We start from the raw sequence: 18,661 nt of genomic DNA, 5'->3' as shown, positions 1-18,661 counted from the left end.
CCACCATGCCCAGCTAATTTTTAAATTTTTAGTAGAGACAGGATTTCACTATATTGGCCAGGCTGGTCTCGAACTCCTGACTTTGCGATCCACCCACCTCGGCCTCCCAAAGTGCTTGGATTACAGGCGTGGGTCACTGTGCCCAGCCATATCTTTTTTGAAGTATGGATTCCCAGCACAATATGGTGCCTATCATTAACAATACTGTATTGTGTACTTAAAAATTTAGGACAGTACATTTCCTGTTGTGTTCTTACCACGATAAAAATGAAGTTATTCATCCTTTTAAAAAATAATAAAGTATGGATTCTCAAGCCTCATGCCCGAGAATCTAATTCAGGAGGCCTGGGAATCTGCATATGAACAAATACCCCTCCTCTGGGTGATTCTGGTACAGGGAGGCCCACAGATGCACTTTGAGGATCTGGCCCTATACAGGTGTGGAAAGGACAGATCAATGGAGGTTTTTGACTCCTCAGAAGAAAAATGCACTGGAAATTTAGTCAGACCCCGTAATTATTCTAATGTATCAGCTAATCGCTTCCTCTTCATTTTAGAAACACAGTTTCATTGCTATAACCTTACATTTTCTCAGCAATGTTTGGGATTTCTTCCAAACCAGATTAGAGAGATTCTGCATGTCTATATAAAAGGGTCTTTTTATTTCCTGATCTTGATGGGCAAATAATCTCCATGAAAATTTTCCTAAATCATCCTAGTCTTGTTAAAAATGACAAGAGTGGCAGGGCAGGGTGGCTCCCACCTATAATCCTAGCACCTTGGGAGGCTGGGGCAGGAGGATCACTTGACGTGAGGAATTCGAGACCAGCCTGGGCAACATAGCAACATCCCATCTCCACAAAAAATTTAAACATTAGCTGGGCATGGTGGCTTGCACCTGTAATCCCAGCTACTCAGGAGGCTGAAGTGGGACAATTGCTTGAACCTAGGAGTTGGAGGTTGCAGTGAGCTATGATTGCGCCATGATCATGCCACTGTACTCCTGCATGGGTGACAGAGATCCTGTCTCAAGTAAAAAGACTGGTTGCTACAGACTTTTTCCCTCATCCTGAGAAACAGTAGAGGGCTGTGTTATCACTGTAGGAACTTCCAGTTCCTCTGCTCTGTTCACATGCGCAGAGAGCCTGCAGCCTCTCCTCAGCCACTGGCTCGCCTGAGACTTCTGCAGGGATGGTTTAGTTGAAAATGAGGCAGTGGGTGTAAATGCCTGAAACATAGTAGGCAGCCAATAATTTCTTGCTGCAATTAAAAATAATACACACAATACAAAATATACCAAAAATATGAATCAAGAAATTTTGGTAACAGAGTTTTTTTTTCAACCATATTTCTCTCAAACAATACTGCAGAGTAATATGGAAATTCCGAAGTAACAAAGGGGAATAAAAAGTTTAACTCGGTTTTGTTATACTTTTGCATAAGGGGTTCCTTATATGTACCTCAAAAGCAGTAACTTGAGTGAGGAGGCTGCAGGCTACGTGATGCCTGCGCTCGGCTGTGCACCTTTCCATCATCTCAAATCCGAGAAAGAAACTTAAAAAGCCTAAGAATCTGGCTTCAGTGCAAGCTTCTGCCTCAGGGACAATCACTGTCAGTTTCACAATGCAGACAATAGTGAGTGAATTCGAAGAAATGGTACTTTCCCACCTGCATTTAAAAAAAGAACGAAAGTAAATCTACTCCCCTCCTTTTTTGGGAACATGGACTGGCCCATTGTGGTTGTTGGTGTGTTGAACTCGTAAGTTAAGCGAGGAGACGAGGCGTGAGAGAGAGTGCCTGCCCGCCGCACACGGGGCTGGTTTCCGGAGTGCGTCTCTAGAGGGATGCACATTGCCTTAGCCGAGCTTCAGAGAGAAGCCTGGTTTGTAACCCAGGCGGGCGGGAGCCTCCGTCTGTCGGGCTGAGGTCTGGCATCTCCAAAGCCCTCCGGGCCGTGTTCTGAACTGGAAAACTGGAGGAGTCCTCTGCTCAGCACAGCCAAGGAACAGAATTAGAAGAAAAGGAACCCTGGCCTAAGGTAAAGCGGGCATTGCACAAGGTGACCTATGTCCTTTGCTTTGCAAGGCAGATGTGAGATTTCGGGCTTCCTTTGTGAGGTTGGAGGCCACTTGGATCCTCCAAATGTGGTGGCCGGATACTGGACACAGAAGTCACTTTCATTGCCCTGAAAATACATTTATGTAAACTTTTTGTTTTCCTGATGATACAAAAGAAACGACAGGAGCTTTTGTTCATCGATACAGAACTAGACTGAAGAACAGGAAAGGCTAGTTATTTATTTCACTGAGAAGTGTAGTGCGTTGACCTTTTAAACAAGGTTTATGTTTTTTTAGGCTGCCTCCCCCAAGATTGAAAGGAGACTGTGGTTTCCAGACTTTGGGTTTGTTTTGTTTTGTCTGTGGTTCCTAGAGCTCTGTGAAATTTACATTTGAGTCCTGTTTGTGGGATTTGGTGGTGGAAGGGGCATGGGGGATTGCGTAGATTTAGCTGTTACTGTAAATTTATGAGTTGTTTTTTTTTTTTTTTCTTTAAGAAATTCCCGATGAATGAAAATAAGGAAGCAAGCGTTTGGGTATTCATATTTTATTGCAGCTCTAGGTTGAAAGAGCTTGGCAATTGCCTCCCTTTCCACCTTTGATATGCAATAAAGGAAATCTAGAGATTCTGGCCTTTATATTGAAAATAGTTTTCCTAAAAACCTAGCTATTAATCAAACCATGCTGTAAAGACTGTTTTGGAAAAAAATGTTTTAAAATGTGCTGCATTAGCATTAAGGAAGAAATGGACGAGAAAGTTATCTCATCTGTGAAAGAAATAGATTTATGGTGTTGGAAAGGAAAAAAAAAGTGAGTTTGGCCATAACCCAGCAGGAGTGTGGTCGCTATAGCAGCCTCATTTGTCACTTAACTGAGATTGGAGATTTAAAAGAAAATTGAGCCTGTTTTCTCTGAGACAGCCCCATGAGGAATGTTAAGAGGATGTGAAGTTATTTAGATTACCTAAACAGGTTCTGACAAGTAAGTGAAAATAACTCATTAAAATATAATTGTTGCCATTCTATAAATGGATGAAAAGGCTTGTTGAGTCATTGTGTACTTATAAAATAGGTGAATTTGCCACGGCTCATTGGTATAAATTACTTTTGAGAAGACTTTGTAGGACTAAGCTTGAGGCCTTGCCAAGCATCCCTTATAACACTTAGAATGAATGTTTTGACCAGTGTTTTCAAGGGGGTTGCCTAAGCATTTTCATGTGTCAATGAGTCTAATCCTTGTACCAGTGGCTTACCCCGCAGGCCCAGGGAATATTTTATCATGATAACAGAAGTTTGCAGGTTTTTCTCTTCCACTAAATAATACCTCATCTAAAAGGACAGAAAAATGAACTGCTTGGTTCTTGCAACCTGCCTTTCTGGAGGGATGGTCATGATTTTGCCTCCTGTAGACCAGGGTTTCTCAACCTCAGCATTATCTACATTTGGATGGGATCATAGCTTGTTGTAGGAGACTATCTATGGGATGTCTAGTAGCATCCTCAGTCTACACACCAGGTGACAGTAGCACTCCCTCTCCAGCCGTAACCACCAGAACTATCTTCAGACACTGTTAAATGTTCCCTGTAGGTAAAACTACCCCTGGGAGAGAACCACTGCTAGAGAGAAACCACCTTGGGGCCTACTGCTGCCAGTGAGGAGGAAGGGGCTATGAGAGGAGGCTAGAGTCCCAGGGAGGTCTGGCGGGGTCCAAGGAACAGTGGCAGGACAAGTGTTTTGGCCTGACTATTTGGTTTTTATTTTGTTTGGGTTTTGTTTGAAATCACATCTTGGGAGTGGGGGGTCAGATTCAAGGACTGCTGTGGATATACATTCTTCTGCCCCTTTTTCCTTCTGTGCCCTTGAGAGACTTATTTTATACAGTGCTATAGAAGTCAAACTTCTCTCAATTGAATTCTTTCTTAATTGCATTCTGGGGATATACTATTTTTTCTTTTTTTAAAAAGAAGCTTATATAGTGATCCATTTTATAAAGCAAATAGTTACTTATCCCTTCTGTAAATACAGAGTTTTTGTTTTGTTTTGTTTCAGTACATCTGGCCATGCCTGTTAGTTTTTTTCTTCTGGAATCTGTAAGTGAATGCTTTCATTTCTTTTTTTCTCCCCTCTCTGTACCAGTGGGTGTCAAACTGTTCTGATTTTTTTTTTTTTTAGGAATTAGGCCTTGTTTTGTGAGTGCAATAGAAGAGTCACAGCCTTTTTCCAATTTACAGATAACAATGAAGTCAATGGCTGGGATTTTTTCCATTTAAAAATTTTCCTACACCTTTAGCATTATGCTGCTGTTTGTTTGCTCTCAAAGTTTCACAGATTACAAAATGCATGAAGCTGTGTATGCCTCTTTTTCTTGGTGTTTCTCCAAGAATATAGTACATTGTACTGAGCACTGTGACTTCAGGAGCTACGACCACTACCCAAACCAGATGAGATGCACCACTCCATAGAAGAGACTCTCAAGCCCAGGGAGGGTAGAGGCAGTGGTTGGCATTGGCTGAACAGATAGGGAAACACGTTGACTTATTGGAGTTTTATTCTTGGTGACAGAGCTGGACTGACCCATAATGTTATGAGAGAACTGTGGTTTCTGCTTTTGATTTCAAAGCAATCTTGCATTTACCTCCACTTGGAGATACCAATGTGACACACACCATGTGGTCTCTAAGTAACATTTCTTTGTTATTAATGTTAGAAATAAATTTTCGGTGCCGCAAAAGAAATAGCACTTGAACATAAATTTTGTCAGCAAGGTAATTTAGTTCATAGAAGGGTGCGTCTTGTGGATGGAGCAATGGTGAGAGCACACCTGAACAAGGGAGGGGAAGGGGTTCTTATCCCTGAGGCAGGTCGCCTCTACTGTTTTTTTTTTTTTGTTGTTGTTGTTGTTTTTTGTCATTCCCCTATTGGCTAAGGTTGAACTGTACGGTCTAAACTAATTCTGATTGGCTGTTTTAAAGAGAGCAGGGGTATGAGCAAGAGTGGTGGGGTGAGCAGTTTTGGCCGGAAAGACCATTAGGGAACAGGTGACTAAAGGTGACTCAGGTCAGAGCAGTTGACCAGGGGTGGCTCAGGATGGAGCAGGTGATTGGGGGTGACTCAGGACAGGGCAGGTGATCAGGGGAACAGATGTGAACTACTGATTAGAGCTGGCAGGAAGCTTGTTTACTGAAACTAGGGGCAATAAACTTTAAAATGGAGAATAAAGAACAGGGAAACTGAACGCACTGACATACTGATTCTTCGAAGAGAAACTTTTGTTTGAAATCACATCCTGGGAATGGGGGGTTGGATTCAAGGACTGCTGTGTTGCTGTGTTGAGACACTGCCTGAGAAGATCAGTTAACAGTGCTGGGACCACTGAGGAGGCATTCCTGGGAGCAGGCACTCCTGCACAGCCCAACCACCCAGTGGGATGTTGACTTCAGGTGGCCGTGACAGAAGCTGGCGTTAGAGGTAGTGGTGTTTTCTTAGCAAATGTATGTTTCTTTCATCTCTCCATTATACACATTCCTTCGGTCCACCATGAACCACAATCTGTCATGAAATGGAAAGGGGGATGAAGTCCCTGGTCACAGGTGATTTTCGGTCTACCTCACTGTATTTCACATTAAAATTCACCCTCTCCCCTCCCATTTAGTAGACTAAAGATACATGAGTGCAGCAAATGTGAGCATTTTAGGTCCGTCTGCCCCCAGGATGTAGCACGGTGCTTGCTCATACTGCTTGCTCAGTCGCTGATGAACAGACAAATGAATGTCAATAATTTCTATGGAAAGACCACCCAAGAGCTTGATCAGCAAGCTCACATGTCTGCAGCCTGTGTCCACGTAGCCCGTTTTCTATATTTTTTCCAGGAGGACAAATCCAGTCCCCATCTAAGCAGGTTTTAATGTCTTAGGGGCTGCCAGAAAACTCTCTGAAGGATGCAGGAAAAGTGGGTCTGTGGGTTGTAGAACTGGGGCCTCATAAGGTCCAGAAATTAAATTTCTGCTCTTACTATAAACTCCACAAATTAATACTGCTTCATGGTTTCAATAAGAAAGAGCGTGCTACCCGTAGGGTCTGACGTAAAGGCAAGGTATTCACTACCTTTCAAGAAAATCATCCAGTTTAAAGAAAGAGCTTATGACCAGGAGTGAAAAAATGGCCCTTGTTGCTCTATGTGTCCCATGAGGAATCAGGCGGTGCTGCCCAGAGAACCTACCTGGTTCTCTGAAGCAGGTTATCAGGGCAGTGGGGGTGCAGATGGGGCAGATGTCTTGACACTGGAACTCTCCTGGACTGTGCAGAATGTAAACGTGCTGTAGTGAGACAGAGAAGCCAAAGATCCTCTCATTTCTTGCTTTGGTTCACAAACCAACCCCAGCTCTATGTTTGCTTTTGATTGATTGATTGACTGATTGATTGAGTCGGAGTATTGCTTTGTCACCTAGGCTGGAGTGCAGTGGCGCAATCTCAGATCACTGCAAGCTCCGCTTCCTGGGTTCAAACGATTCTCCTGCCTCAGCCTCCCGAGTAGGTGGGATTACGGGTGTGTGCCACCATGCTTGGCTAATCTTCTATAATTTTAGTAGAGATGGGGTTTCACCATGTTGGCCAGGCTGGTCTCAAACTCCTGATCTCAAGTGATCTGCCCACCTCAGCCTCTCAAAGTGCTGGGATTACAGACGTGAGCCGCTGTGCCTGGCCTCCCCCATGTTTCTAAGCAGAGCCCTGGGAATGAGCAAGTGTGAGCCTTTTTTGTGCCTTAAACTGCAGAGGCTTAAGGTACGGCCTTTGGGGGAGGGGACCTTCATCAAAGAGGAAACAAACCGTGCTGCTTTTATTAGTCGCCAAGCCTGGAATGTTTTTAGCAAATACGTGTTTGTGTCCTCCTCAGCATTGCTGGTTCACACTGAGGCCATTTATTGCTCATAAACATTAGATGAAGCAAAAATACTTGTTTACACTTAAGACTGCTTTTATCTTTCCTTACTGCTGAATAATAACTTATACTAGATTGTGTTGGTTCTGTACAGCTGGTTCCTTGCATCCGTGCTCATATCCGTATACCTTGTCCAAATAAACATACTTGAAAAGATAGAGAATGTGTTTTGTGAAGTTGAGAACATCTGCTAACAGAGTTTAAGCTGAGCTTTCTGCTTTGTTTTGGCAACTTGTTTAGGATGCCAAATGTATCTGGTCTGGCAACAGATGAAAGAAGATACTGGCTCTTGTATAATCAAGTTTAGGGAATAAGTGGGGGGTGGGGTGGATTTCCAGGTTTCCTTTGTGTTTTGTAAAGAGTTTTAAAGCATAGGGAGAAAATGTACTTGACTGGACTTTTAATATCTTAGGGGCCTCCAGAAAACTCTTTGAAGGATGCAGGAAAAGTGAGTCTGTGGGTTATAGAATTGGGGCCTTCATAAGGCCCAGAAATTAAATTTCTGCTGTTACTATAAACTCCACAGATTAATGCTGCTTCCTGGTTTCAATACGAAAGAGCATACTAGGCCAGGCACAGTGGCTCATGCCTGTAATCCCAGCACTTTGGGAGGCCGAGGCAGGCGGATCACAAGGTTAGGAGTTCAAGACAAGCCTGACCAATATGGTGAAACCCCGTCTCTATTTAAAAAAAAAAAAAAAAAAAAAAAAAAGAGCATCCTATCCATAGGGCCTGACACAAAGGCAAGGTATTCTCTTAAGAAAATTATCCAGTTTAAAGACAGAGCTTATGACCAGGAGTGAAAAAATGGCCCTTGTTGCTCTATGTGTCCTATGGGGAATCAGGCAGTGCTGCTCAGAGAACCTACCTGGGCAGGTAGCTTTAAACCTTGGAATTTTGAAAACCTGTTGAAAAGTCTTCTCCTGGCTTACACAGCCCTCTGAGATTAAGTTCCTGGTTACTGCGTCTACCTACCTCTTTCATTCCAGCCCGGCGGGCCTTCTTTCTGCCCCTCAAGCACAGGCACTGCCCATCTCTGTGGTTTACACTCACTACCCCCTGAGCCTGGAACATTCTTCCCCCAGATCTCGGCTTCCTTCTCGTTGTTCAGCCTACCTGTTTTGCCCTGGAGAGGTCTCCTCTGATCACCTAGCTAAAGTTGATTCCACCTGCTCAGCCGCTAGGCCATCTTCTCTGCCCTGGTTCTATTTTATGTTCATCATGGCACTCTCCACCCCGGCTCGCCACCATCTGGAATTTTTATATGCTTGCATCCATGTCTGTTATCTGTCACTTATTTCAAGAATGTACGCTTATGACAGGGACTGTCACAGCCCCAAAACTAAAATATCATCTGATAGAAGGTTGACGTCCAATAAAAGAATGAGTGGATGGATAGAAGGATGGATGTGTGGGAGGGAAAAGGAGAGGGAAAGGAAGGAGAGAAGGAGCAGGGAAGGGAGGGGGGTTGACTGCTGAGTAAATTTCTACTCTCTTTTAAGTCTAAGAGCTCCTTTCCTGTGATTCCTCTCTGACTCCCCAAGTCAGTCACCTTGGAGAGTCACCTCAGCATTGCTGGTTCACAAATGGCCTCAGTGTGAACCAGCAATGCTGAGGAGGACACAAACACATATTTGCTAAAAACATTCCAGACTTGGCGACTAATAAAAGCAGCAGGGTTTGTTTCCTCTTTGATGAAGGTCCCCTCCCCCAAAGGTCGCACCTTAAGCCTCTGCAGTTTCGGGCACAAGAAAGACTCACACTTGCTCATTCCCAGGGCTCTGCTTTGTACATTACACTAACCATCTTATCCAGTTATGGTCACCTGTTTGCTAAGCTCTGCATATTAAGTTCTTGAGGATAGGAATATGTAGTAAAGGTGGTTATGGTTGTAGTTTTTCTTTGTTCTTACTGCCTTAGTACTTTATAAACATACTTCATGGAGGTCCTTTCACCAGCTCTGTGGCTTGAGTATCACTCATCTTTGTTTTGCAAATAAGTAAACTGAGGCCCAGAGCAGCTTGCTCAAAGGCATGCAGATGATTACTTCAGGGCCAGAAATTGAATAGAACGCTGCTTGGAAGCACAGGTTATATGGCCTTTCTTTCCTCCTTATCAGGTGCCCAGTGCTGACTCACAGGTTCATCACAGGCTTTTGCCAAATGAGTGAAACCTAAGACCTCACCTCCTCCCTTCTCATCCTCATTATTTGAGCCTATACATACTATTTATACTATTTGTAATATTATAAACATGAACATGAGCTGATTGGTTCATAATCCAGTGACATCTCTAAGTAAGGATAACTAGCTGCTGTATCTTAAGTCACTTATTGTTTTTTTTTTTTTTAGAAACAGGGCCTCGCTCTGTTGCCCAGGCTGGAGCATAGTGGCAGTCATAACTTACTGCAGCGTCAAACTCCTGGGCACCAGAGATTCCCCTCCCTCAGTCTCATGAGTTTCTGGTTTTACAGATGCGAGCCATCATGCCCAGCTAAGCTTTTTTATTTTTTTTTAGAAAGAGGATATCACCATGTTGCCCAGACTGGTCTTTAACTCCTGACCTCAAGTGATCCTACTGCCTTGGCCTCCTGAAGTGCTGGGATTACAGGAATGAGCTACCACACCCAGCCTAGGATACTTTTTTTTTTTTTTTTAAACTGATGGGACTTCATTGATTGCTTAAACTCACTCATTCTTCTTATGTAAATAAATCTATTAGTAAAAAATTCAGCAGCTGCTGAGTCATATGGGTATCCTTTTTTGGGGGGGGGGACAGAGTCTCGCTCTGTCACCCACACTGGAGTGCAATGGTGCAGTCAGGTTCACTGCAACCTCTACCTCCCAGGTTCAAGCAATTCTCCTGCCTCAGCCTCCCGAGTAGCTGGGATTACAGGTGTGTGCCTCCATGCCAGGCTAATTTTTTTATTTTTAGTAGAGACAGGTTTCACCATGTTGGTCAGGCTGGTCTCAAACTCCTGACTTTGTGATCTGCCCACCTTGGCCTCCCAAAGTCTTGGAATTACAGGCGTGAGCCACTGCGCCCAGCCCACATGGGTATACTTTAACCCAGGGTTCCAATTGGCAGCCCTGGGAATGAGCTCTCCTTTCTTTAGCTCCCACGATGGCATGGTCTGATTTCCCTTAGAACATGAAACTTACACCGAGAAGACCACCATGACGGCCATAGGTAGAAATTTCAAGCAGAAAAGACTAAACCTGTCAGGTTCTACATTTTTAATATAACCAAGTGCTGCTCATCACTTGCCTTGACACCAGTGTTTGTGAGTTTGGTTGGCCCCAGGATGTTCCATTGCAGAGGCAGAAAGCCAAGATCAGAAGCCCTTGTCAACATATAAATGTAATACTCTAAGCTGACTTGGAGCTCTGATTCCATGGAGCCAGTTCTAAAATGATTAAGACTTCTGTCTATCGAGCATTGAGGTGGAAATTGTTGACTGTGGCCCCGCCCAATGGTGTCAGCATCTGAGGGTATGTCCCCTGCAGTGGGAGTCATCAGGGACAAGCCTGAAGCCTCTGCTGGCCTCTAGGGATGGAGTCCCTCATTGTCTTACAGCTTGAATTTTCCAGCACACGACAAGTCCTGATGACAGCTCTAACAGGGCAGAGGCTGCAGCCTTGCCAGGCTGGTCCGTCAAAGCTTTCCTTGGTATATAATCCAGTTTCACCCAGGTTTGGGGGCAACGCAGGTGATTCCTTTTTTCCTGGGTTGGAGTTGAGCTAAGCAGGGTGGTAGTACCCACAGGTTATTTGTGGTTGTCAAAAACTCAAAAGGCCCTCAGCATTGGGGGTAGGACCAGTGAGAAGCGCTTAGCCCTGGCATGTATGAGGGATCTGTGGGCAAACCCTGATGTGTCATTCAGTTCCTCCATCCATCACAAAGAGCACAGACCCCTGAGAATGCTTTAACCATCCCTGTGCAAGATCGGAGGGATTTTTGCCCTTCTAATACAACTTCTTAAGTGGCCTGATGGCTTTGGATATACTCACTAATAAATATGTCTTGTGTTTTGCAATCTAACTGTCTGTGTGATGAGAATATTGGAAACGAGTTTCTGACTGATTCATTGTTCACACTTGCCGCTCCCAGCCGAGGGATAATTGGAGCCTTGCCTAATCTGCCCTTGCTCACACCCAACATGTGCTAGGCGGGGAAAAAAGGCTGCAACCTGGCCGGCCGGTTCCCAGGCCTGGCTTTGCACCAACCAGAAAGATGTCTTCTCTGTGTCTTTTTCTGTGTTCAAGGTGATACCTGCTCAGGGCTCCCAGAAATATCATTAGCAGGAAAGTTCCATAGATTTAATCTAGTCTAACCCTCTGAGAATTGAGGACACTGAGACCCAGAAAACCTAAGTGATTTTCCTAGGAGCGCACAGCCCATTGGTTAGCACGGCAGAAGTAGACCTCGGAGCTGCTCAGTGCTTTCTCTCTCCTCCGCACCTCCCCCAAGCTGCCCCTCGAACTACTTCTCTGCTTCTCGTACAAATCAAAGCTGTCCTCTGAAGTCTTTTGGAATATTAAAGCCATTACAGGGAGGCAAGGTGTGTGGGGACTGAGTAGGCATTCAAAAGCTTCTTGCGCAAACCTTTATTTCACTTCTCTTTGTTGTTAAACAACTTCCCTTTCCCGTGCTTATGGAGCTTTTCTTCTCTCATCCTAAAAACTCCCGAGTTCCCACCTGCTTCTAGGAAGATTGTTGATGATTGTCCAGGGATTCCCTGCTGCTGTCTGAGCAGACAACTTCTACGAGTTTTTTTTAAGTAATGTGAGCTCATTGTAAATAAATACATGGCTAACTGATAAAAAGTACACGTATTTGTACTTCTCTGAACCACGTGCAATGGGCCAGATAGAACGTATTTTCAGCTTTGTGGACTAGGCTGTCTCTGTCTCAGCGACTCAAGGCTGGTGTGGGCTAAAGCAGACCTAGAGACTATGCAAATGAACAGACACGGTTCTGTTCCAAAAAAGCTTTATTTACCAAAAAAAAAAAAAAAAAAAACCCAGATAATGGGCCAGGTTTTGCCTATGGGCTGCCAATCTTGGTGTCAGGTAAAAAGTAAACATCCTCCACTTACTCCTTTAGTTTTGTTAGAACAGAACCGTGTCTGTTCATTTGCATAGTCTCTAGGTCTGCTTTAGCCCACACCAGCCTTGAGTCGCTGAGACAGAGACAGCCTAGTCCACAAAGCTGAAAATACGTTCTATCTGGCCCACTGCACGTGGTTCAGAGAAGTACAAATACGTGTACTTTTTCAGTTACTTATTTAATAAGCTCACATTAGTTAAAACCCATTCCCATAGGTAGCTATTGTTGAGAGTTGGGTCTGTAGTGTCACTGGCATGCAGATACTTACAAATATGGGGTTCGATCATGTACGTTTTGTCATATAGGATGTAGAGGTCTGTATCTTGCTTTTCTCCTGTTTCCTCTGCATAGATGCCTGTGGGAGGGTATGTATTCTTTTATACAAATAGGACCATTTTCTGCATGGTGTTCTACAGTTTCCTGCACTTAGCAGTAGCTCAGTGTTGATGCCTATAGGATAATGACATTCTTTTGAATGGCCGCATAGTGGTAGAATCCTTTACGGTACACTAAGAAAACATACCAAATACCAAAAGACAGTATGTGTGTGAATAACTACCAGCAGACACAGATAATGTCTTGTTTGCCTAACATGGTCTCCTGTATCTAGTAGGCATATCCAGGCAGATCTGGGTTAGCCTGTCCAGTGTGACCGTGTTTCTAAAGGGGGTTTTGTTTCAGCCTCACTCCAGCACAGCACCACCTACAGGTGACGAGCTAATAAAAGATTTGCATGACGATGAAGGTTGCAGACAGACAAACTTTAGGTTCAACATCACGTTGATTATGAGGCAAATTCTGTGAAATCCTAAAAATTCCAAGTTTTTTGTCATGCTATGAACACAGCTTTTTGTTTTTTGAGATTTTTACTTCCTGGACTGCAGGAAGTATACTCTTGTTAGCCATCTTGCCACAAGAATACAACGAACAAATGAAAACACGCAAATTTATCTCTTATGCATATGGGGTCATCCTTACTGCTATGTCTGATCTCCATTGGGTGGAGCCAGACCTCACAATTTAAACTAAAACCCGATTGGCTAATAACTTAAAACTTTTCTACACAGGTAAAAGCAGTGGGGAGCTGGGACATGCCTGTGAGCACGTCCAGCACAGACATCTTGGTTAAAGTACAAGGACATAGAATGTACTACGTGCCTGTAAGCATGGCATGTTTAACAGCTACACAGGATAGGGCTTCACAAAGTTATTGGCACACTTATTCTTTAACAAGAAAGGAAGCTTTAAAAAGGAACTTTTCTGCTTCCCACATGCCATTAGCATCCCGTCAGCTCTGTCTGTTATCTGTGTGTGTCATTCACACTCACGAACTCACTCTGTGTGAAAAGCATAGGGCTGCAGCTCAGGGACTCTCAGCCACGGTGGAAAGGACTCTCCTACTCCCAGCTCACATCCTGAAGTGTCGCAGAAAGATTCCATTGAAGTGTCACCTGCCCAGCTCTGGACCATTCACCGTGGCCAGGGACAGGGTCACGGGAGGGAATGGCAGCTTCCACGTCTGGATTTGGGGAAAGATTCCACCCCACCCACACCAAAAGCAGGGTAGCCTTGACATGGCCTCTGGGGGAATTGTGAGCTCAGTGTAGCTAGTCCAATTTGTGTGAATCTCAGAACTAACTCACCTAATTTGAATGCAGCATTGCAGTCACGTGTCACTTTTAAATGACCCTCATCTTGACTCAGCTTTAATGTGATTTTATGCACACGCTCCTTCTTACCCACCCCCTGCTGTATTAACCTGGACTAAACCACTTTCAGGTTCTGGGAGATCTCCTTAGAAGCTGTGTTAGATTTTTCATTTCTCTGAAAAGTCAATGCATTTGCATTCAGGCGGAAGCTCATGGTGACTGCACTAGTAATTTAATCTTTAGTCTCCAAGGACACCATGGTGAGTAGGTCTCAATGACAGGCACTTTTCATTTCTTTTTTAGTTTTCAATCTGAAACTTTTAAACTTCCAAAAGGAATCACGGTAGTGTGGAAATAGTCTTAACCTCTGCTAAATGGCCTGTAGGAAGCCTGCTTCCTCTACTTTGAGTACCTTTTCAAAGTTTTCAGGCAGTGTGTAAGAAAAGACAGTTTTATTTCAACTATAAAAGTTAATTCCGGTCGGGAGTGGTGGCCATGTCTGTAATCCCAACACATTGGGAGATCAAGGCGGGAGGATCACTTGAGCCCAGGAGCTTCAGAGCAGCCTGGGAAACATAGGGAGACCCTGTCTCTACAAAAAAATTTTTTTTAATTAGCCCAATGTGGTGCTGCATGTATCTGTAGTCCCAGCTACTCTGGAGGCTGAGGTGGTAGGGCCACTTGAGCCCGGGTGGTCAAGGCTGCAGTGAGCTGTGATCATGCCACTGCATTCTAGCCTGGGCTGCAGAGTAAGACCCTGTCTCACAAAAACAATTAATTCAGAGGAATGACTGCAGAAATTACAAAAAAACAGCAGATAATTTGGAATGCTCGTTTCACTTTATTTATTTACTTTTTAAGACAGCCACTCTTTGTCACCCAGCTGGAGTGCAGTGGTGGGATCTTAGCTCTCTGCAGTCTTTCCCCTCTTTCCCCCATTCAAGTGATCCTCCCACCTCAGCCTTCCAACGTGCTAGAATTACAGAAGTGAACCACCACACTCGGCCTCATTTCACTTAATTATGTTTGCTTCTAGCTAGTATTGGAAAGCAGCTATTTTATTCTGTGAGTGTTAGGTGAGCAGCAGTAGAGAAACTTACCTGAGATAACTAATCTGTAGATCCAAAAAGAGATGCTTGTGGAGCCTACAGAAGAGACACAGTTACTCCTTGAGATGGTCACTGAGTGATGGGGTCATGTGAAAACTTTGTAGGCTTCGCTGATGTTTTCAGGAGTACCTGTGTCTTGGAAATTTGCAGTATGACCCAAACATGGCACATCTTAACAGCCAACAAGAATTTACTGGGGCACTAATCTTTGCTGTCTCCCTGGCAAAAGATGTATTTGTTGGTAATGTTGGCACCTTTCATGGAAAAATCAATTGCTTGTGTCTACTAGCTCTGGGCTAGACAGGAAGTACTTAGAATTCATTTGGTGGCTCTTTCATTCCTGGCTATTGAGGGATGCCCTTTGCCCCTACCCGCCACCAAGGTGAATTCACCTTGACCCTGAGCACACCAGCACGCAGACCAAGCTGGGTTTTGATTGCTGGTCATTTACAATAGGTTAGAAATGGACGAACTCAAGCATGTCAACCAGATGAAATTGCCACAGTGTGATATTAACCTGCTCAGGATAAATTGAGTGTGAAATTGTTACTGCCGGATGTTGCTTGCCAGTGGGGTTTCTTTTTTTATTTTCTTTTATGTGATAAATGATTTATCACATAAATGTTTCTAGCACCTCTTGATTTAAGAGGTGGTAGAAACACTGGCCATTACTGAAACAAAGCTAATTTCTTCCCGTTCTTTGCCATTGTAGCATATCTGGTGGACATTTGAAACACATTTTTTTCTCCTAGGATAGCTGCATTTCTGAATGTAGAACTAATATGCTTCTCCCTGTATCTTTTTAATTTTTTCTGTCTAAACTCTACATTTATCAGTTAAATGTATAAGGGGTAAGAAATGAATTTCCAGCAAATTGTTTTACCTGGAAAATTATACAGAAAACTAACTTTAGGTAAGGAAGTACCTCGTTAAGTTCTTCAAAGGTTTAGGTTTTCTGGGTCTGGTTTGGTTTGGTTTGCTGGGGAAGGAGAGAATGGATGGAGAGTACAGGTGGTTGTCTTCTTGACTGTATTGTGAGTGATAGGAAAAATACTCTCTGTTTTGGCATATAAGTAATAAAAGCAAAATTCTGCCTGCCTTCGCCTTCGCCTTCGCCTTCCCCTTCCCCTCACTCTCCCTCTCTCCCTCCCTCCCTTCCTTCCTTCCCTTCCTTCCTGCCTTCCTTCCTTCCTTGGTTTCCTTCTTTCCCTTTTCTTTCCTTCCCTTTCCCTTTCCTTTCCTTCCCTTTCCCTTTCCTTTCCTTGATGGAGTCTCACTCTGTTGCCCAGGCTGGAGTGCAGTGGCACAGTCTCGGCTCACTACAAACTGTGCCTCCCTGGTTCAAGTGAGTCTCCTGCCTCAGCCTCCTGAGTAGCTGGGATTATGGGCACACGCTACCACACCCGGTTAATTTTTGTATTTGTAGTGGAGATGGGGTTTCATCATGTTGCCCAGGCTGGTCTCAAACTCCTGACCCTCAAGTGATCTGCCTTCCTCAGCCTCCCGAAGTGCTGGGATTACAGGCATGAGCCACTGCACCTGGCCTGGATTCTGTTATCCTTCTAATCCCAATTTACAGGTTCCATCTTCTATGAAGTCCTGCCTGACCCCTCAAATTATAGTTAGCTATTGTCCCTTCCCCTGGATCCAGGAGCAAGGTCTTTCACTCAGTTAATGTTTATTGTCCACTTACTATTTGCACACTTTGAGAATGCAAAGATGAATAAGGTTCCTGCCTAAAGGCTTTGTCTTCTGTGCAGACTGGTCCCCCGAGGACTCAGCATGTCACTAGTGCATAAGAGGTACTCAGTGTATGCACATTACATTGGATTGTAACACATTTTCTTTCCCCAGATCGCTAATTTCAGCCCTTTTTACGCACAGGAAAAAAACATCGTTTTGTTTAGGCTCTTGCCTTTAATAGACTCATTAATTTTGGAGTAAGTAGCTTCCCCCCAGGAAAGCTCACCTGAGTCATCTTGTGCTCAGCACGACTGGCCTACAGCAAGGAAGGTAGCAAGCAGCTTTACTGTCCCAATTGGACAGAAGGAAATTGACTTGTCTTGGATGGGGGTTACCCAGGTCTTTCTGCTCCAGGAAGACACTGAGAGAGCATCTGTCCACCTGAGCTTGTTTGTTGATGAGAAAGTGATGCCACTGTGTTCAAGTTCGAGAGAACTGCAGAGGGATACCTTCTGGGTCCACAGTAAAGGGAGGTCTTTAAACTTAATGATGCTTTGAGCAGCTGGAAGGGGAAACTGGAGAATATAGACAGTTGGCTTTTCTGCTGAGAATTGAGCATAGTCTCTCCCAAAGACCCGTTTGATGCAAACTGAAAGAATTCTAGTGAATCTTTGCCAAGAAATGCACTGGGAACAAAATGACAGGAAATGGGACTCTTCTAGAAAGACATACAGTGGCTCATGCCTGTAATCCCAGCACTTTGGGAGGCCAAAATGGGAGGATCACTTGAGGTCAGGAGTTCGAGACCAGCCTGGCCAACATGGTGAAACTCTGTCTCTACTAAAAATGCAAAAATTATCTGGATATGGTGGTGCACGCCTGTGGTCCCAGCTGCTTAGGAGACTGAGGCATAAGAATCACTTGAAGCCGCGAGATGGAGATTGCAGTGAGCCAACATTACATCACTGCACTTCAGCTTGGACAACAGATCGGGACTCCGTCGCAAAACCTTTTTTTAAAAAAAGAGGTGAGAAGGGCATAAAAAAAATTAAATGAAAAACATTGCTTAGAGTAGAATAAAATCCATTCCATTGTGGGTTCAGCAATATATCTTGCCCTAAAAATTTGTTCTGCCATTGTTCCATGACATTAGAATTTTCCTTAGCAATAAACTTCTTTTTTTTGTATACTAGTTTGATGTATAATTTATTCCATATATAAGAATTTAACATTTCATTCTTATACTATGTTAACTCTGTAATTATAGTTATAATGTACAATTATAAAAAGACAACCCCTATCTTAATGGAACTTAAACTTTAGTGGGAGACTTCAAAGATATTGACAAGTTCAAGGCATGAACTGAGCAGAAAAAATAAATGCTGTAGGAGCGCAGAGGAGAGAGGGAGCACATTCAGCTAAGATTGAAAAGATAAGACCCTGTGGCCGGGCACAGTGGCTCCGGCCTGTAATCCCAGAATTTTGGGAGACCGTGGCAGGTGATCTCTTGAGCCCAGGAGTTTGAGACCAGCCTGGGCAATGTGGCAAAACCCCATCTCTAATCCAAATACAAAAAGTTAGCTGGTCATGGTGGTGCATGTCTATAGTCCCAGCTACTCGAGACTAAGATGGAAGGATCACCTGAGCCCAGGAAGTCAAGGCTGCAGTGAACCGAGATTGCGTCACTGCACTCCAGCCTAGGTGATGGGATTGAGACCTTGTCTGGAAAAAAAAAAAGTCCCTAGAGAAGGTAGCAGTTGAAGCTTGGAGCATTGGTATTTTATTATATGAAATAGACTATTTTAGCTAGGTGTAGTGGCTCATACCTGTAATCCCAGCACTTTAGGAGGCTGAGGCGGGCGGATCATGAGGTCAGGAGTTTGAGACCAGCCTGGCCAACATGGTGAAACCCCGTCCCTACTAAAAATACAAAAATTAGCTTGGTGTGGTGGTGGGCACCTGTAATCGCAACTACTTGGGAGGCTGAGGCAGGAGAATAGTTTGAACCCAGGAGGCAGAGGTTGCAGTGACCCAAGATCACGCCATTGCACTCTAGCCTGGACGACAAGAGTGAAACTCCATCTTGAAAAGAAAAGAAAAGACATATATATATATA

The 18,661-nt window shown here is 44.0% G+C and overlaps 1 protein-coding gene across 36 annotated transcripts in view; it reads left to right on the top strand.

The window, feature by feature from the left end:
• ABLIM1 (actin binding LIM protein 1) overlaps nucleotides 1–18,661 on the top strand; it is a 338,923-nt gene that overhangs the window by 243,970 nt on the left and 76,292 nt on the right. Inside the window, exon 1 of one of the 36 annotated variants that reach the window (XM_032281746.1) lies at nucleotides 1,023–2,038. The exons of 34 other annotated variants lie outside the window; for them this stretch is intronic. The gene's annotated coding sequence lies outside the window, so the exon portion shown is untranslated. Of the gene's footprint in view, nucleotides 1–1,022; nucleotides 2,039–18,661 lie in introns of those variants that run through there. One more of the 36 variants, XM_032281745.1, reaches the window with a different exon arrangement.

This window comes from Sapajus apella, unplaced genomic scaffold (assembly GCF_009761245.1).
Source record: "Sapajus apella isolate SASKATOON/1434 unplaced genomic scaffold, GSC_monkey_1.0 scaffold13, whole genome shotgun sequence".
Lineage (NCBI taxonomy): Eukaryota > Metazoa > Chordata > Mammalia > Primates > Cebidae > Sapajus > Sapajus apella.
This window is presented reverse-complemented; position numbering and strand designations above follow the sequence as displayed.